A 19750-nucleotide genomic window follows, 5' to 3' on the forward strand; every position below is an offset into this window, starting at 1 on the left:
GGGGACCCAGATCCAGCCATGCCTGCCTCCCTCCCCGTCCCCCAGGCTCAGGGCCCCCTCCCTCCCCACCCGCTCGGCCGTCGCAGATGCAGCGAAGCGAAGCACTGCTCCCATGTGGACCTCTCGTTTCAAGGATTTCCCCCCACGGCCATCAAACTGCACTGCAGGGTGACGCCGGGCATGTGGGGGCCAGCCAGGGAGCCCTTTATCGTTGGTTTGTTTATTTTTATACACAATTTGGAAACATCTGTTCTGACATTTTCCGGGGTCGAAGACAGGAAGAGAGCAAGGTTGATATTTCTCAGGTGCTAGTGCCTTCCCGCATCGGTAATTAGAAAGCAAAAGGTTCCTGTTGCCTTTCCATTTCATCGTAAACATTTCATTTGAAAGAGAAGGCGGCGTTATTGTGCCCGGGGGTTACATTGTATGCAAACAGGTTCGCATTAAAGGGAAGTCTCCTAAGTAAGAAATGGCACAGCATTATGAAACCCATGGCAGAGGTCTGTGTGACTTTCTTTTAGACAAAAGACCAGCCACTGGGAGCTGGGAGTCCACTGCAGTGCTTGTCTGCTTCCTTGAATTGGAAACATATTTTCTTTTTCTCAGTTAAGCCCCTTCTCTACACGAACATGATAAAGTTCGTGCCCAGAGGTTCATTGAGGGTAGGCGAGCCAGTGTATTGGTTCAGAACCATTTACTGAGCACCTACTCTGTCCAGATTTGCACTAAGTGATAATGAAGACACCACCCAAGCCCTCCTGTAGCATAATTATAATACAAAGTGGTGTGTGCCACCAGGGGCGAGTGAATTAAGACTCTGGGAATGCAAAGAGGGAGTGAGGAAAGCCTTCAGGAGATGTGTGCCAGGCAGAAAAGGAGGAAGGAGATTAAGGACTGGAAGGAAGAGCTTCTACCTAAACTGAAAGAGGTGACATAAAAGTTGCTGGAACCATCAAACAGCATCACTGGATAATTATATGCCATATTATGTACAGCACAGTATGCTCACTGCTCTAACGTACATCATCTTACTGATTCCTCCAGCATCCTGCAAAGACTCAGTGGTATTATCCTCGCTCTTCAGGTGGTGTTGGGAGAGACTGCATTGCTTGGCCAAGGTCAAGGCTAACGAGTGGCGAACTGAGATTTCCCACCAGGTCTGCCTGTCTCCTCCCCATCCCCCACACATTCCCCCAGTGGCACACTGCTTGGTATGACCCCAACATACAGGATGAAGCTGCAGAGGGTGAGGGGACGGACTGCAAAGGACTTTGCATGCAGTGTTACGGAGTTTGGACCTTTTTCCTGTAGGCAGTGGGAAACTAGCAGAGGTTTTTAAGTGGATATTGATTCCATTACGGATGGGAGATGGATCGGAGAAATACCCAGTGCCGGACTGCAGCCCAGAACCACGGCTGCTTATCCGATTCAAGTGCTGTCCACCCCCCTTCTGGCCCAGCCTCCAGTATGGCGGCTGCTCGAGTCTCGCACGGGAGCTGGGAAGGAAGCCTTTTTCTTTTCCTTGTCTTTTTTAGCTCAGATAAGCTTTTTCTGTTTTTGCTATAAAGCTCACGTAGGCATATAAGCGTAAAAAAAAATTAAGTGGCATGAGAAAAGGAATGAAAGTAGAAGTCTTCTGACTCCTCACTCCCAGATGTAACCACTGTAACCATTTCTTGTACAGCTTTCCTGAAATTTTGTGTTTTTTTATGTCTATATAAAATGGTTCAACATTCGGAAGGGCTTTTCTCTCTCCCACTGCTGCCCCCAGCCTCTGTGTGTTACAAAGTCATCATTTCCTTGTGTTTAGGCAGAAGTGGTTGATGCGCATGCAGACGGGTACTGGAACATGTTATTTCCCTTTTTCCTTGAAGAACAAAAGCATGCTATCAACACTGTTCCACTTCTTGCTCTTTTACGTCATGATAATTTTTAAAAGCCCAGTGTTTAGATAGTGGTTACCAGGTACCATGAATTCTTCTAAGTGCTTTCTGGGCTTTGTTCCGTTGGATGTTATGACAGGGACACTGTTACGGTCTCCATTCTCTGGGGAGGAAACTGAGGCACAGAGAGATTAAGTAACTTACTGAAGGTCATTCAGTTAGTGAGTTATCCCTGACCTTGGGCTGGAACTGGAATAAGGCAGGAGAGGAGATGCCACCGGTAGTCAGAGCTAGTCTGACGATGTTCTGGGTATTGCTTGGTTTTGTTTGTTTGTTGTTTTGTTTTGTTTGCACTCACTGGATATCTTTACAGATCAGCACATACAGACTTCTTTCTTCTTTCATGTGGCTAGAGAATACTTAATTTTAGTTGCTTCATCATTTGCCTATTGGTGGTTATTTGGTTGTGTCTTATCTTTTACAAATGCTACTGCAGGTGAAGCATCCTCATATGTACATTGTGGAGTGCTTGAGCAAACGTCTCTGTAGAAGAAGTGGACTTCTAGTCATTTATTCTAGTCCCTGGGTATGCATCCTTTAATATTTCACTAGATACCACTAAATTGGACTCCAAATCACTGCACCAGTTTGTCCTCCCCAAGAATGCATGAAAGTGCCGATCCCACATCCTCACCCATCCTGGGCATCATCAACCTGTTTAATCTTTGCCAATCTGACTGCTGAAAAACTGGCTCGTTTTAATTCACGTGCATTATAAGCGCATTTTTTTCATGTGTTTATTGGCCACTTATATTTCTTTTATGAACTGGTTTTTGTGTCCTTTGTACATTTTGTGTTTTGGCTTTGTCTTTTTTATAGAGACATATAAGAGCTCTTTGAATACTAAAGAAATGCGTTACAAATATTTTTTAGGTTTATTGTTTGCATTTGTAATTTTTTTCACCATATGGGAGATTTTAATTTCTATGTAGTTAGATATATTAATCTTTTCTTTATGGCTTTGGGTTTTGTGTTTGCCTTTTCCTCTCCATGATTATATATATTTTTAATGACCAATTTTTTTTCTCCCTAGCCTTTTATGGCTTTAATTTTTAAATTGAACATTAATCCATTTAGAATTTATTTTTGTGTAAGGAGTGATAGAGGGATCCAGCTTAAATTTTTGGCTTTGAGGGGAAACTGTTTAGACTCCTTGGTGCCCAGGCTTCATGGGGCTGGGGCAGCCACTTGGCAGGAGGCTGGGCACTGGTAGGGAGTGCTCTCAAAGGGAGGACTGGGGCTGCAGCTGGTTAGGGCCTTGGCTGCCAGGGGCTGCCAGGACCCAGAGCAGCCAGCCTGGGGCACCTGGAGACATGGGGGTGAGCCAAGCACAGAGCCCCAGTCACCAGAGGGAGAGAGGCATATCTGACTTGTCTCCATATTGCAGTGCTTCTCCTGGGCCCCAGCAGCTTGCTAACTGGCCTGTTGTACGGAATGAGCTATTTCTGCCCCCCTCTATGCTGCTGCTTGGGTGCGTGTGACTCTGGGACCTTGAGCTCATTCCTTCACCTTTCTGAGCCAGACCGTCCCCATCTGTGATCACAGTGCCTACCTCCATGAGCTGTTTCAAGAGGTTTCTAGAATAAATGGAAAAGTGGGTGCTCTGCAGGTGGAAAGTTGAAACTATCAGCCACCTCTTTGCTACTGTTATTATGTCTTAGATGTGTCCAGCCTGTAATGAATTTAAGTTGTAAGAATTACAGTTGATTTCCTTGTGGGACACAGTTTTGTTTTGTTTTTTTCTTTTTTAACTTGTAGTGAGAAAAGGAAGCTTTCTAAACATTTTTTCTGGGTAGGTTCTTGTACCCCCCCTAAAATGTTCGCTGCTATCCCCAAATCTTGGACACTTGGAAAAATAAAAGATGGGCTTGGAATGGGGGAAGGTCTGTGTCAGGTAGCATCAGGTACCTACATAAAACAGACTGGGGAATTCACTTCTGGCTCATTTGGAATAAAGTCCTGGGCACTCAGGCTTTATTTGATCCTGGGACTTGGGTCTCTTTCATGCCTTAGTTTCTCCCACTAAGTTACACAAGAGACCTTACACCAAAGACAAATCAATCTAGAATGGCATGTAGACTAGTGACTGAGAGGATGGTTTCCAGAATCTGACCACCTGACTTCAAACCCCAGCTCTGCCATTTACTGGGTGACTTTGGGCAACTTACATACCTTGCTTGTCACTTCATGGGGTAGGTGAAAACCTAAGGACCTAAGTACCTGAGTACCTAGGAGCTTAGAACAGAGCCAGGTACACAGCAAGTGCTTAATAAAAGTACCTGTTATCATCTTCAAAGATTTCATTGGAATTGACAGCCTATCACATACTGAGGCGTCTTTGGTCAATAGTCCCATAGTAGATGCTGTAGGGACCCGGGGGGGCGGGGGTGGGCGGTTGGCTATTAAAGAAGTTACAAGGATGGTCCTCACAGAAATGAAGATTCACTCTGAGAGAGAGGCTGCAAACACACGTGGGAAGATTGTAGGCCAAGTACTGTAAACGCCTGCACCTGTAGGGAGAGAATAGACAGGCATCGTTCAGGAGAGATGCACAATATGTCTGTGAGTAGTAGGTATATGGTTGTGCATATTAAAACATATAGGAATACTTTTTTCTCCACAAAGAAATATGCTTTCTCCATTTGTCCCAAAACTTGCTCAGCTAGATTTACTCACATTTGGTGGAAGCCTGGCTACAGAGAACTGGTTCTTCATCACGGAAAAACACCAGATGTGAATGATAACTGACCGCCAAGCCTTAGAACCAGGGGGATGAGAGGGGGCCGTGGGGTCTTGGCAACTGGGAGAGGGTGGCCCCATCTCAAAGGGCAACTACTCATGGGGCTAGAGCTCCTACATCTTCAATATTTTTATCCTTTTTGATTTTTCAAAAGTTTTTATTATTATTAAAGATTTTTATCCTTTTTTTTTTTTAATGCTGGTTAAAATAATGGGAAGATCATATGCTGGCCCATCACAGCATGCCTGTGGGGATGGATTTGACCTCTAGGTCCCAGGTTTGCAACCTCTGCATGTGGCCTGTCCCATTAGGGTGCATATATGCAAATTAACACACACTGCAGAGTTGTCACATGAAAAAGACTGCCTAGCTCCGCAGTTTCCTTTGTCCAAATCGTTAAAGTATTGTCTCTTCATGAAGTCCCCTGTTCCAACCCATAGGCTACCATGATCCCGCCACATAAACTGCCTTTTCGGAAAAGATAAGATTGAAAGTAAAGTATGTTTTCATACACTCTTATGTCCAAAGAAAGATAGAGAGGGTTTGAAGTCATGGGTGAATCAGTACAGTTGCAATTTTAGATGTTACCTGATTGAGCACACCCATGTTCCCACCACCACTCTTCACAATAGCCCAAAGGTGGAAACTACCCAAATGTCTACCCGTGATGAATGGATAAGCAAAATGTGGCGTGTCCCTACAACAGAATATTTAGCAATGAGAATGATGTGGCACTGAGCAATGCTCCAACATGGATGGACCTTGAACACATTATGCTAAGCGAGAGCAGCCAGCTCCAAAAGACCACATTGTGTGGTTCTATTTATATGAAGTATATAGAAGAAGCAAAGCCATAGAGACAGAAAGGAGATTAGTGGTTTCCAGGGGATGGAGGAAAAGGGAACTTGGGTTTAACTGCTGTTGGTATGGGGTTTCTTTTAGGGGAGACAAAAATGTTCTAAAATTAGATTGTGGTGATGGTTGCACAACCCTGTGAATATACCAAAAACCATTGAATTGTATGGCATGTGAACGATAGCTCAAGAAGCCATTTAAGGAAAAAGATTATATGATTCATTCTTTTGGTGACCTTTGCCACATACAGGGACAGTGTCACTGTCATCCTCAAATACAAAGGACGGCGATGATAATTATGACCTATGAAATGCATTGGCAGTTGGTTGCCGTAGGCAAATATAACTGCAGTTCAGATATTGGGTCACTGGACCATTATTATGTTATTTACTAATATTGTGTTCCAAATCCATATTGAGCACTATAAACAGTCAGGTTAATTTTAGGTCTGTGAGGACAGGGGAATTTTAAGAATGCTGGTGCCTCTTCCCATAATCTGCCCAGTTCCTGCGAGGGGAAGCCGGGGCCGCTGTGCCACCAGGCCCGAGTCACATGTGAACCCAGAGGATCTTGGCACGCGGCCACTGGTCCATCCTGTTTGCTACCAGTTGGAGGTTGTGTGTGTGTTTGTGTGTGTCGGGGGGTAAGTTTTCTCTTTGGCTGTCCATCAGGCCTCGCCTTCACCCTTTTCACCCTCCAACCCCATCCCTCCCAGAGCACTGCAACCCGGCCGTCAGGGTGAACTAAAAGCCCCCGCCATCTCTCTGAGTGCGAGTGAAGGAGGGCAGCCAGGGAGCAAGACAAGCCCCGCTTCTGACAACAGCCTCCTCTGCTTCCTCTTAGTGGCCTCCTGTTGTCCTCTCGCTCGCTGGCTGTGCGAGTTTTCCCTCCATGGAGGGTGTCCTGTGGAGAAAGGCACCTCTCCCCATCCCTCTTGCCAGCTTCCCTCCCCACCCCCCAGCACCTTGCCCAGCACTTGGCCTGTTCCCGACTTCATATGTTTTTGTTCCTCCTTCTCTGAACTCTGAGGTCAGTGCCCCTTCCTACGGCTTACCCCGCCCGCTCCGTTGTTTCACTCCGGACTGTCACTTAGCACGCTTCCTGCCTGAGTAGGACAAGACCTTCTAATGAAAGTCCCTCTTCACTCCGGGGGCCCTTGACCATTAATGGCCTCTGGAAGCAGATATTGTCTGACTTCCGGGAGTCTGAAGTGCTTGACCTGCACATAATTACAAAATGACCTACCAGACAAGGAAATGTTTGTTTATGCTCCGTCCCTGCCTGCCCCTCCCACGCTGCTCCCCAAGGGGAGAAGTTTGGCACTGTTGCTTCCCCCATGTCCACTGTGAGTCTTTCCTCTCGCTTCCCGTCCTGTCCCCTCCCCCCGGACCTGCAAGACAGCCCGGTGGTTAAGAGCACATGGAGTGAATGTTCTTGCTTAGAACGTGGCCGAGCCATGCAGGTGGACTGCCTCCACTCAGCCACACCTGCAGCGGTATCTACTGAGCAAGTGCGACGAGCCAGGCGCTGTGTTATGATGCTGGCTGGAGACCTGTCTGATGTGGTCCTTGCTCTCATGGAGCTTGTAGTTTAGAGGACACGTACTTAATGACAACTGCGACAAGTGCTTTGATGGAAGAGTTCAGGGCACAAGGAAAGCATTTGATGGGGAGACCTGGCTAGTGCTGCTGGGAGCTTGAGAGGACTAGGGGCCAGTTATTCATTGCCTTGGTGGGCCCTTTTCTCATTAAAAAAATTACCTTTTACATAAACTGCGTTAGTATAAGTCCAGGTTAGATTCATCATTACATAGTCATTATTATTGTCACTTTGTTCTTCTGATTTTCAAAGAAATTCGACATTTTTTTCCGTGGCTTCTAAAGGTTATTGTGGACCCCAACAAACAGTACCTGCTGTGTGTAATGGAGAAGTTGGCCCTGGAAAAGGCATCCCTGAAGAGGAGACAACTGAGTTGAGATCTGAAAAATAAACAGGAGTTAGTTCAGTGAACTAGGTGTGAAATGAAGTCTAGACAATGGGCATAACATATGCAAAAGCCCTGTGGTAGAAGGAACTATCACTTAAAGAGCATCAGTGAGGTGTGGTTCAGAGAACAAGGAGAAGCATGCATAAAGTGAAGCTAGAGAGAAAGCAGGACCGTATGGGCCACAAAGAATCATAACCTTTACTCCAGAGCAGTGGGAAATCATTGCATAGCAGGTGTTGAATGACTCCTGAGGATATCAATAGGAGTTGCATTCTATAGGACTGGGTTTCCAAAGCCTCCTGGAAAAAGCCTCCCAGTGCTTGCAAGTAAAGGACACACTCTCCAGCCAGCCTGCTGTCCCCAACCCCCACACGAATGCATATAATAATCACACAGCCCAGAATGCTCAAAGGGAACATTTGGCCTCAGTCTGCAACCCCAAGACCCACAGATTCCGGGAAGAAACTAATAAAACATCAACCTTGAATTTCACCCCTGACTCCACCCTCTTTCCTCTACATGTGTATGTACCCCTGAGCTGCACTCATGGTTCACATCATTGTTGGCTGCTGTTTAATTTGAGGGGTGAGGAAGTGATGGAGGGGGGGCCAGAAAGCTATTTTAGGGAGCCTCAGTTCCTAAAGCATGCTGAGGAATTCATTCATCCTTCCGAATGCCTGTGGTCATACCTGACTCCTGGGGCAGATTCTTTCCTTTTGGCACAGCGGAACTTGGCAGGGGCTACGGCATCTTCTAATTTGTTGTCCTCTTTGGCTTGTTTAACCCCACCCCACCCTTGTTCCTGTTTTGTTTGATTTCCTTCCTCTCTTATGCTGGGATTATTCCGCTTATCGTGGGAGAAAAAGATGCAGTAGTGTTTCAATCTGTCACCCGGTATTTGGGTCCCCAAGGTAGCACATGTTGTGACAATGGGCATAGGAGGAGGTGGCCAGTCTTTTCTGTCCCCTTTCTGTACTCCGTACACCTGGGTCTGGGTGCCATTTTCATTTTCCGACAAAATCCATTAGCCTTGTTGGGAGATAGTTGATAATTAGTGGATCAACTAGATATAAACTCCTGCAGGCTCTGGACCATGTCTTGTGTTTATTTGCTCTGTATCCCCACAGCACCCGGGATAAAATAGCATTGGAGGGTCATGTATTGGTTGATTGGACAAATCCAGTATTTCATAGGTGAAATATTTCTTGGATCCCATCCTCCCTCTGCTGCCTCAGGCCCTCGTCATCTGTTTCTTGGGCCTTTGTAATAATTTCTCGTTTCACCTTCCCACCCATTTCCTAGACTTTTCAAACATTTGAGCCCATAACTTCCACTTTTTTGACTTAAGTCAGTTTGGTGGGGCTTCTAACATTCAGATTTTCCTGGCCTACGTGAGGTTGAAGGTGCAGCCCATTCTCCCCCATCTTCATATCATCAGTATCTTTAACAAGGCCTGGCTCTTAATATACATTTAACAGTGTGTGTTGAATGAATGAATGAGTGACAGAATGAAAAGGGAGGACCTACATACCTCTGCCAGCCTCCAGCTCTCTCTAACCCCTCCCAGGATGAATTCATGCAAAATTCTTCTAGCTCGTCATTTACCTGGAGTTACTGCAAAATCTTCCTCAAAGGAGGGATCCAGAAGAGTTGTAACATTAAATGAGTCTGAGGAATGATGCATACTCTTTCCATGTTTTGAGAGTGACCACGTACTTCGGCCTTTAAAAGACATCCCATGTTTAGAAACCTCTTTAGTTCTCTTTAATATGGAATTTCCCCAACTCATCTGACCATGGAACCCTGTTTCTCAGGGGATCTTCCAGAACTAGTCTTCCAGGCCTTGCTAGCTTAATATGTACGCCTTGTATCCTTGTTTATAAAATATAATAGCATGCTGCCTGGTGCCTCAGTAGAATTCTCCTAGCCTCTGAAGGTCTGTTTAGATCATCTCTAAGAACAAATGGTCAGTCCACAAAAACATGCATCAGTAGTGCAGACATGCACAGAAGTGGATATCTCTTTGAAGTCCTGATTTCAGTTTCTTTGGATATATACCCAGAAGTAGGATTGCTGGATCATATGGTAGTTCTGTTTTTAATTTTGTGAGGAATCCCCACACTGGCTTTTCATTTTCATAATGGCTGCACCATTTTACATTCCCACCAATAGTGTGCGAGGGTTCTGCATTCTTGCCAACACCTGTTCTTTTCTGTTCTTCTGATAACGGCCATCCTAATGGGTGTGAGATGACACCTCACTGTAGTTTTGATTTGCATTTCTCTTATGATTAGTGATGTTGGGCATGTTTTGATACGCTTTTTGGCCATCTATATGTCTTTTTCGGAGAATTTTCTATTCAAGTCTTTTGCCCATTTTGAAATCTGGTTATTTGGGTTATTTGGTTGTTGAGTTGTAGGAGTTCCTTGTATATTCTGGATATTAACCCCTTATCAGATACATGATTTGCAAATATTTTCTCCCATTCTGTAGGTTGGCTTTTCACTTTCTTGATCGTTTCCCTTGATACACAGAAGTTTTTAAGTGTGATGTAGTCCCATTTGCCTATTTTTGCTTTTGTTGCTTTGGTGTCATATCCATGAAATCACTGCCAAATCCAATGTCTGGAAGCTTTTCCCTTGTGTTTTCTTCTAGGAGTTTTATAGTTTTGGGGCTTACATTTAGGTCTTTAATCCGTGTTAAGTTAATTTTTGTATATGGTGTGAGGTAGGGTTTCAGCTTCATACTTTTGCATGTAGCTGTCCAGTTTCACCAGCATCACTTGTTGAAGAGACTGTCCTACCCCATTCTGTAGGTAATTACTGATTTTTATACCAAAGCTGAAATGCACAAGGGTAGCAGTGGTAGTAGTGAAAGAGGGCATCTGTCAGCATCATCTGGGCCCTAGTGATGTCTTTCAACTAACTCTCCTCCCCAGATCTGGTTTGTTTGGGAATAGGAAACATGGGGACTGGCCAGGTGAATGTTGGAAAAGCTCCTGGGTGATCTAATATGTACTCCTCTTATTCTGGTTAAAAACCTAGAACCAACAGAGAAAAGAAATCATCTAATTGGTTAGAATGGTCACTCTGCAATGTAGAGACACCTTGCCCACAGGTGTCCTCTTTCCAGATATTGGATTCTGTTCTTACTGGGTTTTCTTAAAGCAGGGCACACCTGTGAGCCGTTGGAGGCTTGCAGATCCAGCTGCCCAGGTCCTGATGAGGAGGTGTCGGCTGCCCCATATCTGGACAGGCAGGGAAGCATCCCGAACATCTGCCTACAGTCCACACACCCATCTGGATGGCCATCTCGGGGGAGGGGGGAGGAGGAGCAGCTAGAGGGAGGTGGGGAAGGAAGGACAGACAGCCCTTCGGCGTGGAAGGCAGCAAGCACAGATGTTTGCGATGGCAGATGGCAGACTGCAGCAGCGCCGTCCGCAGCAGCCCTGGCCAGCGAGGGGAAAGGAGAGGGAGAGGGAGGCTGGCCAGGCTCCTCTGGAGCCGCCTCTGTGTACATGGTGTGCACATCTGCCCCTCCCCTCCCAAGTATTGATCCGGCAGCAAGGGTATATAGGCCTCTTGGAGAGCCGGGTCTAGCTGCAGGCTTACGAGTGCTCTTAAACAATTGTTGCCTCGGGGTTGTGCTGCCGTGTTTCTGAATACCCACTTGACCTGCGCCTGCCAGGCTTTCACAGTGGCCACTAAGTGGAGGGAGGCAGCCCCAGGGCATCCAGCATTTCCTCTTGGAAAAGACTGCTCCACAGGCTGCTTAGCCCTTCAGAACCGCAAACCAAGGCCCCTATCAGATCAGGTGGAGGAAGAAAGAGGCCCAGAAATGTGGGCTGAGCAGTCTGGGTGTAATGGAGGTTCTTTTCCTTACTGTCAGTGAAGGCATTACTCCCCGGCAGGCAAAAGAGTGGTGGAGTGAGGGGTGGAGGGGCAGGGAGTTGGGGGTGGGGGTGCTGGAGCACGGGGATGGCAGACACCACCACCACCCTCGTGTGCTCACGGCCGAGCACCTCTTTCCCCATGAGCTCTGCCGTACTTCAGAATCCTCCTCAACCCGGCTCTTTGGGAGGCTACCACCGGCTGGTTGGGGTGGACGCTGGAGAGGGAGAGCTGCTTTATAGAGTACCAGTCCTGGCGCTGCCTCAGTGGCCTGTGTCTCTGGAGGAGTCCCATTGCCCTTGGGATCTTAGTTGTCCCAGCTGGAAGAAACAGAAAAGCCACTCCACACTGGGCTGAACCTTGAAGAGGCGGGTTGGGAAGCCACAGGGACACCCAGGGGCTGGAGCCCAAGTCTAGTGTTCACTGCTCCCGAGTTCTTTCCCAGCCTTAGTGCGGAACCTGGGAAATGGGGGGAGTCATCTACACTACGTTGAAAGGGAAGGTGCAGGGTGGGTGGATGGGCATGCGCCCAATGTCACGGGTGACCAGAGAATCAGAGCAGTGACAATAAAAGCCAACCCCTGATCTGAGCACTCAACCAGTGTTAAGTCCTTCAGCCCTCCCCACCACCCTATGACGTAACCACTAGAATCCTTCCTCTTGGACACGATGAAGCAGACTCAGCCAGGCTGAGTAACTCGTCCACACAGCTGCCCCTACTACTACCACTGTTACTGGTGCTGTTGCTGCTACAGGACTGGGATCAGAGCCCCGGCATCCTGGGTTCAAAGTCCATGCCTCTAACTACTGTGTCTTGCTACAAGACAAACAGGAAAACAAACCCATTTTTTTATCCGCCGGACTGACAAACAGTGGGTTTGATACTGTCGAGCCCTGATGAAGCTGCACCTGATTGCCTCCAGGAAGGACCGGGGGGCCAGGATTGAGCCAGAAGTTGGGGGCATTTTCCTCTTGTCTGTGTTTGTTTTGTAGTGCAGAATACAGTTCCATGGTACTTGGGCTCATTAACTCATTGAAGAGAGAAGAGTGAAGAGGGTCAGGGAAGAGAACCAAACATAAAGACAGACAGAAGGTCCTCAGAAGCCAGAACCACCTTGGACATGACCTCTGGGCTGCCAAAACCCAGCCGGCTTTAGGCCTTTGGGGAGCTTATTCTTTTTTCCAGCACGCAGGACTCGCATGTTCCAGGCGCTGTGTCGGGCTCTTTGCCCTTTCCACGCAAGCCCAGGGTGTGCCCTAACGCACCCGTCCCCGCCGCCGTCCCCAGTCTGGGTGCCTCTGTGGTACTGAGGTCATGGCCGCAGCCAGGGAGGAGCCGGTTCACCCGTCGGCTCTGATCTGTGATGGGCTGTTCCCCCAGAGCAGCTGCTGCAACAACATTTACTTTGTACAGCAGCCAAGAGAGAGGGAGAGAGGGAGCGCAAGAGCCAGCGAGCACGAGCCTACCCCATTCCAAACCGTTTCTGACAAAATCTGGCACTCCTGGTTCTAATCAAAATGCTGAACTTTGGAACAAATTAACATTCCACAGCCCTCGCAGGGAAGGAGAAATTCAGCCGAGACACACTTCAGTTCACAACCACAACAAAAATAGCTTCTCCCGGGGAAGACACACTCTGCTAACAAGGTCACTTTTGTTTTGCTTCCCCTGCCATCTGGCTGAGTGGCACCAGGGGCTGGGTTTGGTACCGGCTCATTCTGCCGAGAGTGGCTGGGAGCCGGGTGGCACTGCAGACGGCTTCTCAGCCTCCTGGCAAAGGGAGCCGGCACAAAGTTACCTTCAGACGTCCCCCAGCAAGCACGCAGATGGAGCCCCGGTTTCACCCAGCCCGACTCTGCTCTGAGCTCCGAGTTTGCAGAAGGTGTGACACCAGCAGACAGCAACAAGCAGGTGGGAATCCGAGGAGAGCGAAAAACACGACAGGATGGGAAAGCTATCTTCGTCTCGAAAAACATTCCAGAACCCGATGTAATGCTCGCTCCGGAGAGTTGGAAGTCTCAGTTCCAGAAGGCGAACAAAGAAGCGTGATTTTGTTTTTGGTTTTGGTTCTTTTCTTTCTTTCCCTCTCTTTCTTCCTTTCTTTCTTCCTTCCTTTCTTTCTTTCTTCCTTTCTTCCTTCCTTCCTTCCTTTCTTTTTCTTTTTTTCCTCTTTCCTTGTACTTCCAAGACTCCACCTCTTTCAATTCTCCATCGGGGGTGTTGTGTAACCTTCCTTGACTCAGTTTCCTCATCTGTAGGGTGGAAATCCCCTGTATAAACCCCGGGCAGTGGTTAGGAGTGTGGGAAGAGGTGGTGACGGTAATTGCCTGGGGGTGCAGTGCTGGCTGGGGCTCTCAGAGAACCGGGGTGCACTCAGACCTTTGTGGCCCAGGAAGACGCTCATGGGGTGGGCCACGTAAGACCCCTCAACAGCGCTCTGCAGAATTTCACACGACGTAAACAGTCTGCCCACAGGGACTCTGTAAGGTGTTGACCTGGCACCGGAGCACAGCGTTCAGATGACAAAGACACTGCTGCTTCTACTCTACCAGTGATTTCCAGTCTTTTAAACTAGGAGATTGTGAATCTGCACAAGGGGTTCATGACCCGCTGAAGCCACGCACCTCCTAGGAGGAGGCCAGGGGTCCCCATTCATTAGTAAAGTATACCTTTTGGGAAAACCAACCAACAAACAAAGCTTCTAGTTAGTAAAACAGAGAAGGAATCCTTAAAATGACCAAAAACCTCCCTACTCTTAAACCAAGGAAAATAAGTTCATTAGGGCATCTTCTTCAGGCATCCCCCCCCACCCCAAAGAAAGATACATAAGGCAACTTCGCTTTCCAGGTGAGTTGAATCTGGGATGGGAGGTGCGGTGAGGATGGTGAAGGGCCCTGGGTCACCCCAGTGTGTCGCCGCTGCTCCCGGGGAGTCGGGTGAGCAAGGGGAGCCCAGGGTCCCACTGTTGCACAGAGTTCCTGGACCAGAACTGAGCTCTGACATCTGACAAAGGATTAAAAGGTTGGGAAGAGCCCTGAAGCCATTTGCAAGCGTTCATTGGTATTAGGGGTGAGCCCCTCCTGTGCTGCTGGTACACAGGGGTTTGCCACCCCCCCCACTCCGGTTGCACGGGGAAGCCTTTGCACATCAGGGGCAGGCCGCTGCTCCCCTCCGGCTCAGGACCTGTTCAGCTGCTCCCTGCTTTTAGCCTGCCTCTGCCCTCCTGCCTTGGTGGCCCCCCAGATTTCGGGCGAACTGTTTACTCAGACGTCCCCCGGAAACCTCCTGCTCTTTCATGTCTGTAGAACACATACTTATTGAGTATTAATTGTATGCCAGGCAGTATGCTCGGCTCTTGAGTTATAAAGCAAAGAAGAAAAGAGATGAGGCTCTTGCCCTCAGAGGGCTTTTGGCCTAGTGGGGAGCTAGACATTTAACTCAAACAATGGGATGGGGTGGAATTGGGCCAGAGATTGACTTTCTAGGTAAAGAAATACAGGCCACTGGAACATCTTGAAACACGAGAGAACTCTGGTGCCTCCAGAATTTTCTACCCCAAAGACACATACCGATATCTTATCTCGAAGCTAAGTTTAAAATAGCACTTTACATGACTTTGAGGAAATGAGAGTGTTCTAAATCAAAGACTGCATGAGGGAGTTGCTGATGGAGATTGGGGCCGGTGGCCAAAGCCTCTACAAGGCGCTCCTGGACCCTGCCCCTGGGAGGACTCGGACCCCGCCACAAAGGAAAGGTAGGGACCTCGTGCATTTGGAGGTTATGGGTCAGGGGAGAGCGAGCAGCACGCCATGAGAGGGGGCAGGAGAGGCCCAATCCAGAGGACAGAATTTCTGAAGCAGGACTCATGGGTCACCCATAGCAGGATTATCTCAGGGACTTGTTGCCAATGCAGAAGCCTGGGTCCATCTCAGACTTCCAGAATCAGCATCTCTGGACCAGGAGCTTGGAATCTGCTTTATGGCAAGCACCCAGGGGAATATTTTATGCAAGGGGCTTCACAGTCAGACTTTCTGGATTTTATCCTGAATGCAAGGGAGACCATTGAAGGTCTTGGAAAAAGAAACGATGCAGTCCATTTTAAAAACATTGCCCTGCCTCTTGGGTAGCAGCTGAGTGGAGTGGGACACGCGGGGAGGTGGACAGACCATGTGGATGACCAGGCCTGAAGTCTGTCTACTCTGCCTCCCTCATCCTTTTGCTTCCTTGCCAGTAGCCTTGGATAGACTGGCTCCTGACTTTGGTAACCAGTCCCGGGCACTGGCCACATTCTCTCTGGTCATCTAGGCCCTCGTGCCGTGGCTTGCCTGGACGCCAGCGTGGCAGGCGGATTGACCCTGGCCCTCGGATTGTCCACTGCTCCTTTAACGTGTCACACAGTTGCTCACTGTCACCGTAGCAGTGGGTTGCCCAGGGCAATCTCTCGCCTCACCTGTCTGGGATGGTTTAGATAGCATTAGGCCCAAGAATGGGGAGGCCCTTTCAGTGATTCTTATGGTTCTCTCTGGCCCTGTGAATCTGTAACATGAGCTTAAGTGGTAGGGAATCAGTCAGTGAGACTGTCACCTCTCAATAGGTCACACTCCTCACACCCATCCAGGTGACCCCACCGGGGCTCCTGGTTTGAAGACAGTCTGATGAGGCACCAAGTATCTCAACTCATCCCAGTTGGAGGCTGTGCCAAGTGGCTCTTGATTCAGGCTGATGCTTACCAAAACCAGCCTCCTTCTCTCAGGTAAATGACACATTTTTCACTCTCACTGCGTTTTCAAAGAGAGGCTGACAGAGGGAACGTTGCGAATCACAATCAGAGTTTCCTGCCGCAGAGCACACGAGATGAGAATTGATCTCAAACCTTTTACTGTCATCATTTACTGAGTGCTGGAAAGACATACACATAAGTCAGCAGAGAAAAAACTCAGAATCCCGGTCTCTGGCTGCCTGTCAGTAAAACGCCCAGATAATGTTGCCTGCTGAAACAGAGAGCAGGATCAAGCCGCAACCCAGCCAAGCCTCCTTAGGCTCGAGAAATACCACGGAGATCTTTACCTCTGCCTTCCTTATTCCTTATAATTTACCCACAAGAAACAGTATCCATTTCTAGTGTACTGATCGATGTTTTGACAAATGTCTACACCCAGATAACCATCACCTCAATCAGAGCATAGACTATTTCTATCTCCGGAATCTCTCCCAGCCTCTCTGAGGTCAGTCCCCCTTTCACCTCTGGCCTCAGGCAATCGCTGATGTGCTTTGTGTCACTGTAGTTTTACAATTTTTATGATTTCATATAATGGACTCAGACAGTATGTCCTCTTGTGTCTGGCTGCTTGTGCCCGTTTCTGAGATTCAGCCACATCGCTGTAAATATCAGTAGCTTGTTTCCTTTTATTGTGCATAGTTCCCCACAATTTGTTTATCTGTTCACCTGTTGTTGGACATTTGGGCTGTGTCCAGGTTTTGGATATTATGAGTAAAGCTATTATTATAAACACTTGTAAAGTCTTTGTATGGACATAATGGTTTCATTTCTCTGGGGCAAATACTTAAAAGCAGCTGTTTGTATGGTAGGTATATATTTACTTTCTAAGGGACTGCCAGGCCTTTTCCCAAAGTAGATGCACCATGTTTACCTTCCCACCAATAGTGGTAAGAATTCTAGTGGCCTCACATCCTAGCCAACACTTGGTAGTGCCAGTCTTTTAATTTATTTACTAATTTTTTAAAGACTTTATTTATTTATTTGAGAGAGAAAGGGCACAAGCAGGGGGAGGGGCAGACGAAGAGGGAGACAAGCAGACTCCATGCTGTGTGGGGAGCCCAGTGGTGGGGCTGGATCCCAGGACCCTGAGATCATGACCTGAACTGAAATCAAGAGTTGGATGCTTAACTGACTGAGCCACCCAGGAGCCCCAGGTTTTTGTTTTTTTTTTTTAAAGATTCTATCCATTTACTTGACAGAGAGACACAGGGAGAGAGGGAACACAAGCAGGGGGAGTGGGAGAGGGAGAAGCAGACTTCCTGCCGAGCAGGGAGCCCGATGCGGGGCTCGATCCCAGGACCCTGGGATCATGACCCGAGCCGAAGGCAGATGCTTAACGACTGAGCCACCCAGGTGCCCCCAGGTTGTTTTATGAGTAAGTTGTAAGGGTTCTTTATAGATTCTGGCTACAAGTTCTTTGTCAAATATATGTATTTTCTTTCAGTCTGTTGCTTTTTTTTTTCCTCCCATTTTCTTAACTATGTCTTTAACACAACAAAATTTTTACTTTTGATAAATTCTGATTTATCAATTTTTTATGGTTTGTGTTTCTTGTGTCTTACCTTAGAAATCTTTGCCTACTCCAAGTTCGTAAAGATTTTCTTCTGTGTTTCACTTACTATGTTATATTTTTAACCTTTACCTTTATGTCTATGATCCATTTCTGGTTAATCTTCGTGTATGTTATGTAGTAAGGTTTGATGTTTATTTTTGCCATGTAGAAATTTGTCCCATCACCATTTGTTGCAAAACTTTTTTGTCCTTACCAAATTACTTTGGTGCCTTTGTCAAAAATCCATCAGCCATATACCTGTGGGTATATCTCTGAACTCTCTGTGCTGTTCCATTGATCTCTGTCTAGCTTTTCGATCAATGCCCCATGATCAGGTAAGTCCTCCAGCTTTGTTCTTCTCTTTAAAAAATTGCTTTGTCTATTTTAGGGCATTTGCTTTTCCACATACATTTTAGGATGAGCTTGTTTCTCTGTAGATACTCTGTTGGAATTTCGGTTGGGGTCATGTTGAATCTACTGACCTATTTGGGGAGAATCAACAATGTAACAATTTGATTCTTCCCATCCATGAACATGGTACATTGTCCCATTTATTTTAGTCTTTTAAAATTTCTTTCAGCAGTGTTTTGTGGTTTTCATTATCTAGGTTTTATACACTCTTTGAAAAACTTATTTCATGTTTTTTTGGTATTGTAAATGGAATTGTATTTTTTATTTGCTTCCAGTTGTTCATCACCTCCTCCTGCTTCTGCTCTTCGTCCTCCTTCTTTTTCAGTTATCACTTCCTTCCTGGTTGTAACCTGACATTAAAGTCTTAACTACATCTTCTTATCATTGACACTACTCATATCCAGGGTTTAAAAATATCTGAGTTGATAGTTTGGTCAAAAATTGGCATTGGTGCTATCCTACATATTGCCTCTTACTTCAGAATTTATGGCTACTCTGAACGTAATTCTTACCTCATGAAACCGTCTTCTATCACTTTCCTCCTCTTTCACAGACCCCACAATCACACCTCCTCCACAGAGCCTTCAAGAAAGATGTGACAGGTTCTCCTATATCTTCTCAACATAGAATCTTTCTGTACTCACCACCGCATTGATTGAAACAATTATCCAATTGATTGTTCAAAATGAAGGGACTTTATGTTATTTAACTCTTGTATGCCTATATTCATTTCCTAGGGCTGCTGTAACAAGGTACCACAAACTGGGTGGCTTGAAACAACAGAAGTTTATTTCCTCACAGTTCTGGAGGCTAGCGATCTAAAATCAAGGTGTTGGCAGGGCCATGTTCCCTCTGACACCTGTAGGGAGAATCCTTCCTTGCTCATCATGCTTCTGGTGGTTCTTAGCAATTTTTGGCATTTCTTGGCTTGTAACCTCATACCTCAATTTCTGCTTTCATAATCATGTGGCATTCACATGTTGTGTGTCTGTGTTTCTTCTCCTCTTCTTGTCAAGACACCAGTCATATTGGATTAAGGGCCCACATGCTCCAGTATGACCTCATCTTAACTAACTACATCTGCAGTGACCCTATTTCCAAATAAGGAAATCTCCAGTATTGGAGATTAGGACTTCAACATATCTTTCGGGGGCAGGGGGGAGCACAATTCAAAACATAACAACGTCTTAGACGCTCTTTCTTTGTCTCAAATATTCTTCCTCATTTTTTTCCTTTTAAAGAGTTACCTGGAGGATCCAGTTCAAAATTCACCTTCTCAGTTATTTTTCCTGAATACCCCAGAAGAAATGAGTTGCTTCTTTTCCTAACTTTATAGCATCTTTTTATTTGTTTTAGGCGGTCTGTCACACTGTGTGCAACCTGAGAGCAGAAGTCACTTTATTCATCTGGGAATAAAGCTGAGAGTCCCAGAATCCCATATAGACTCCCTCTATGGTATAACCATTCCCACCATGGGTGTTTTCAGGCACATATTCAAACAATCTCTAATCTGTAGACTTGTAGATTAATGAAAAAGATGAGGAAGCTTTGGGGATTCTATGTTATTTAATTTTCTATTTTAAGAATTTTT

The 19750-nt window shown here is 46.7% G+C and overlaps 1 protein-coding gene and 1 long non-coding RNA gene across 6 annotated transcripts in view; one reads left to right on the forward strand and one right to left on the reverse strand.

Annotated features, from left to right (window-relative positions):
- SPRING1 (SREBF pathway regulator in golgi 1) overlaps positions 1-19750 on the forward strand; it is a 223576-nt gene that overhangs the window by 41817 nt on the left and 162009 nt on the right. The gene's annotated exons all lie outside the window — the stretch shown is intronic.
- Positions 3148-13398, reverse strand: LOC145716846 (uncharacterized). Its single transcript, XR_014139785.1, has 3 exons — positions 13215-13398; positions 7449-7517; positions 3148-4453 (listed from the first exon to the last, which is right to left on the reverse strand). It is a non-coding gene; the product is annotated as an uncharacterized LOC145716846 (long non-coding RNA).

Source organism: Leptonychotes weddellii, chromosome 13 (assembly GCF_054177405.1).
Source record: "Leptonychotes weddellii isolate Sample4059 chromosome 13, ASM5417740v2, whole genome shotgun sequence".
NCBI lineage: Eukaryota > Metazoa > Chordata > Mammalia > Carnivora > Phocidae > Leptonychotes > Leptonychotes weddellii.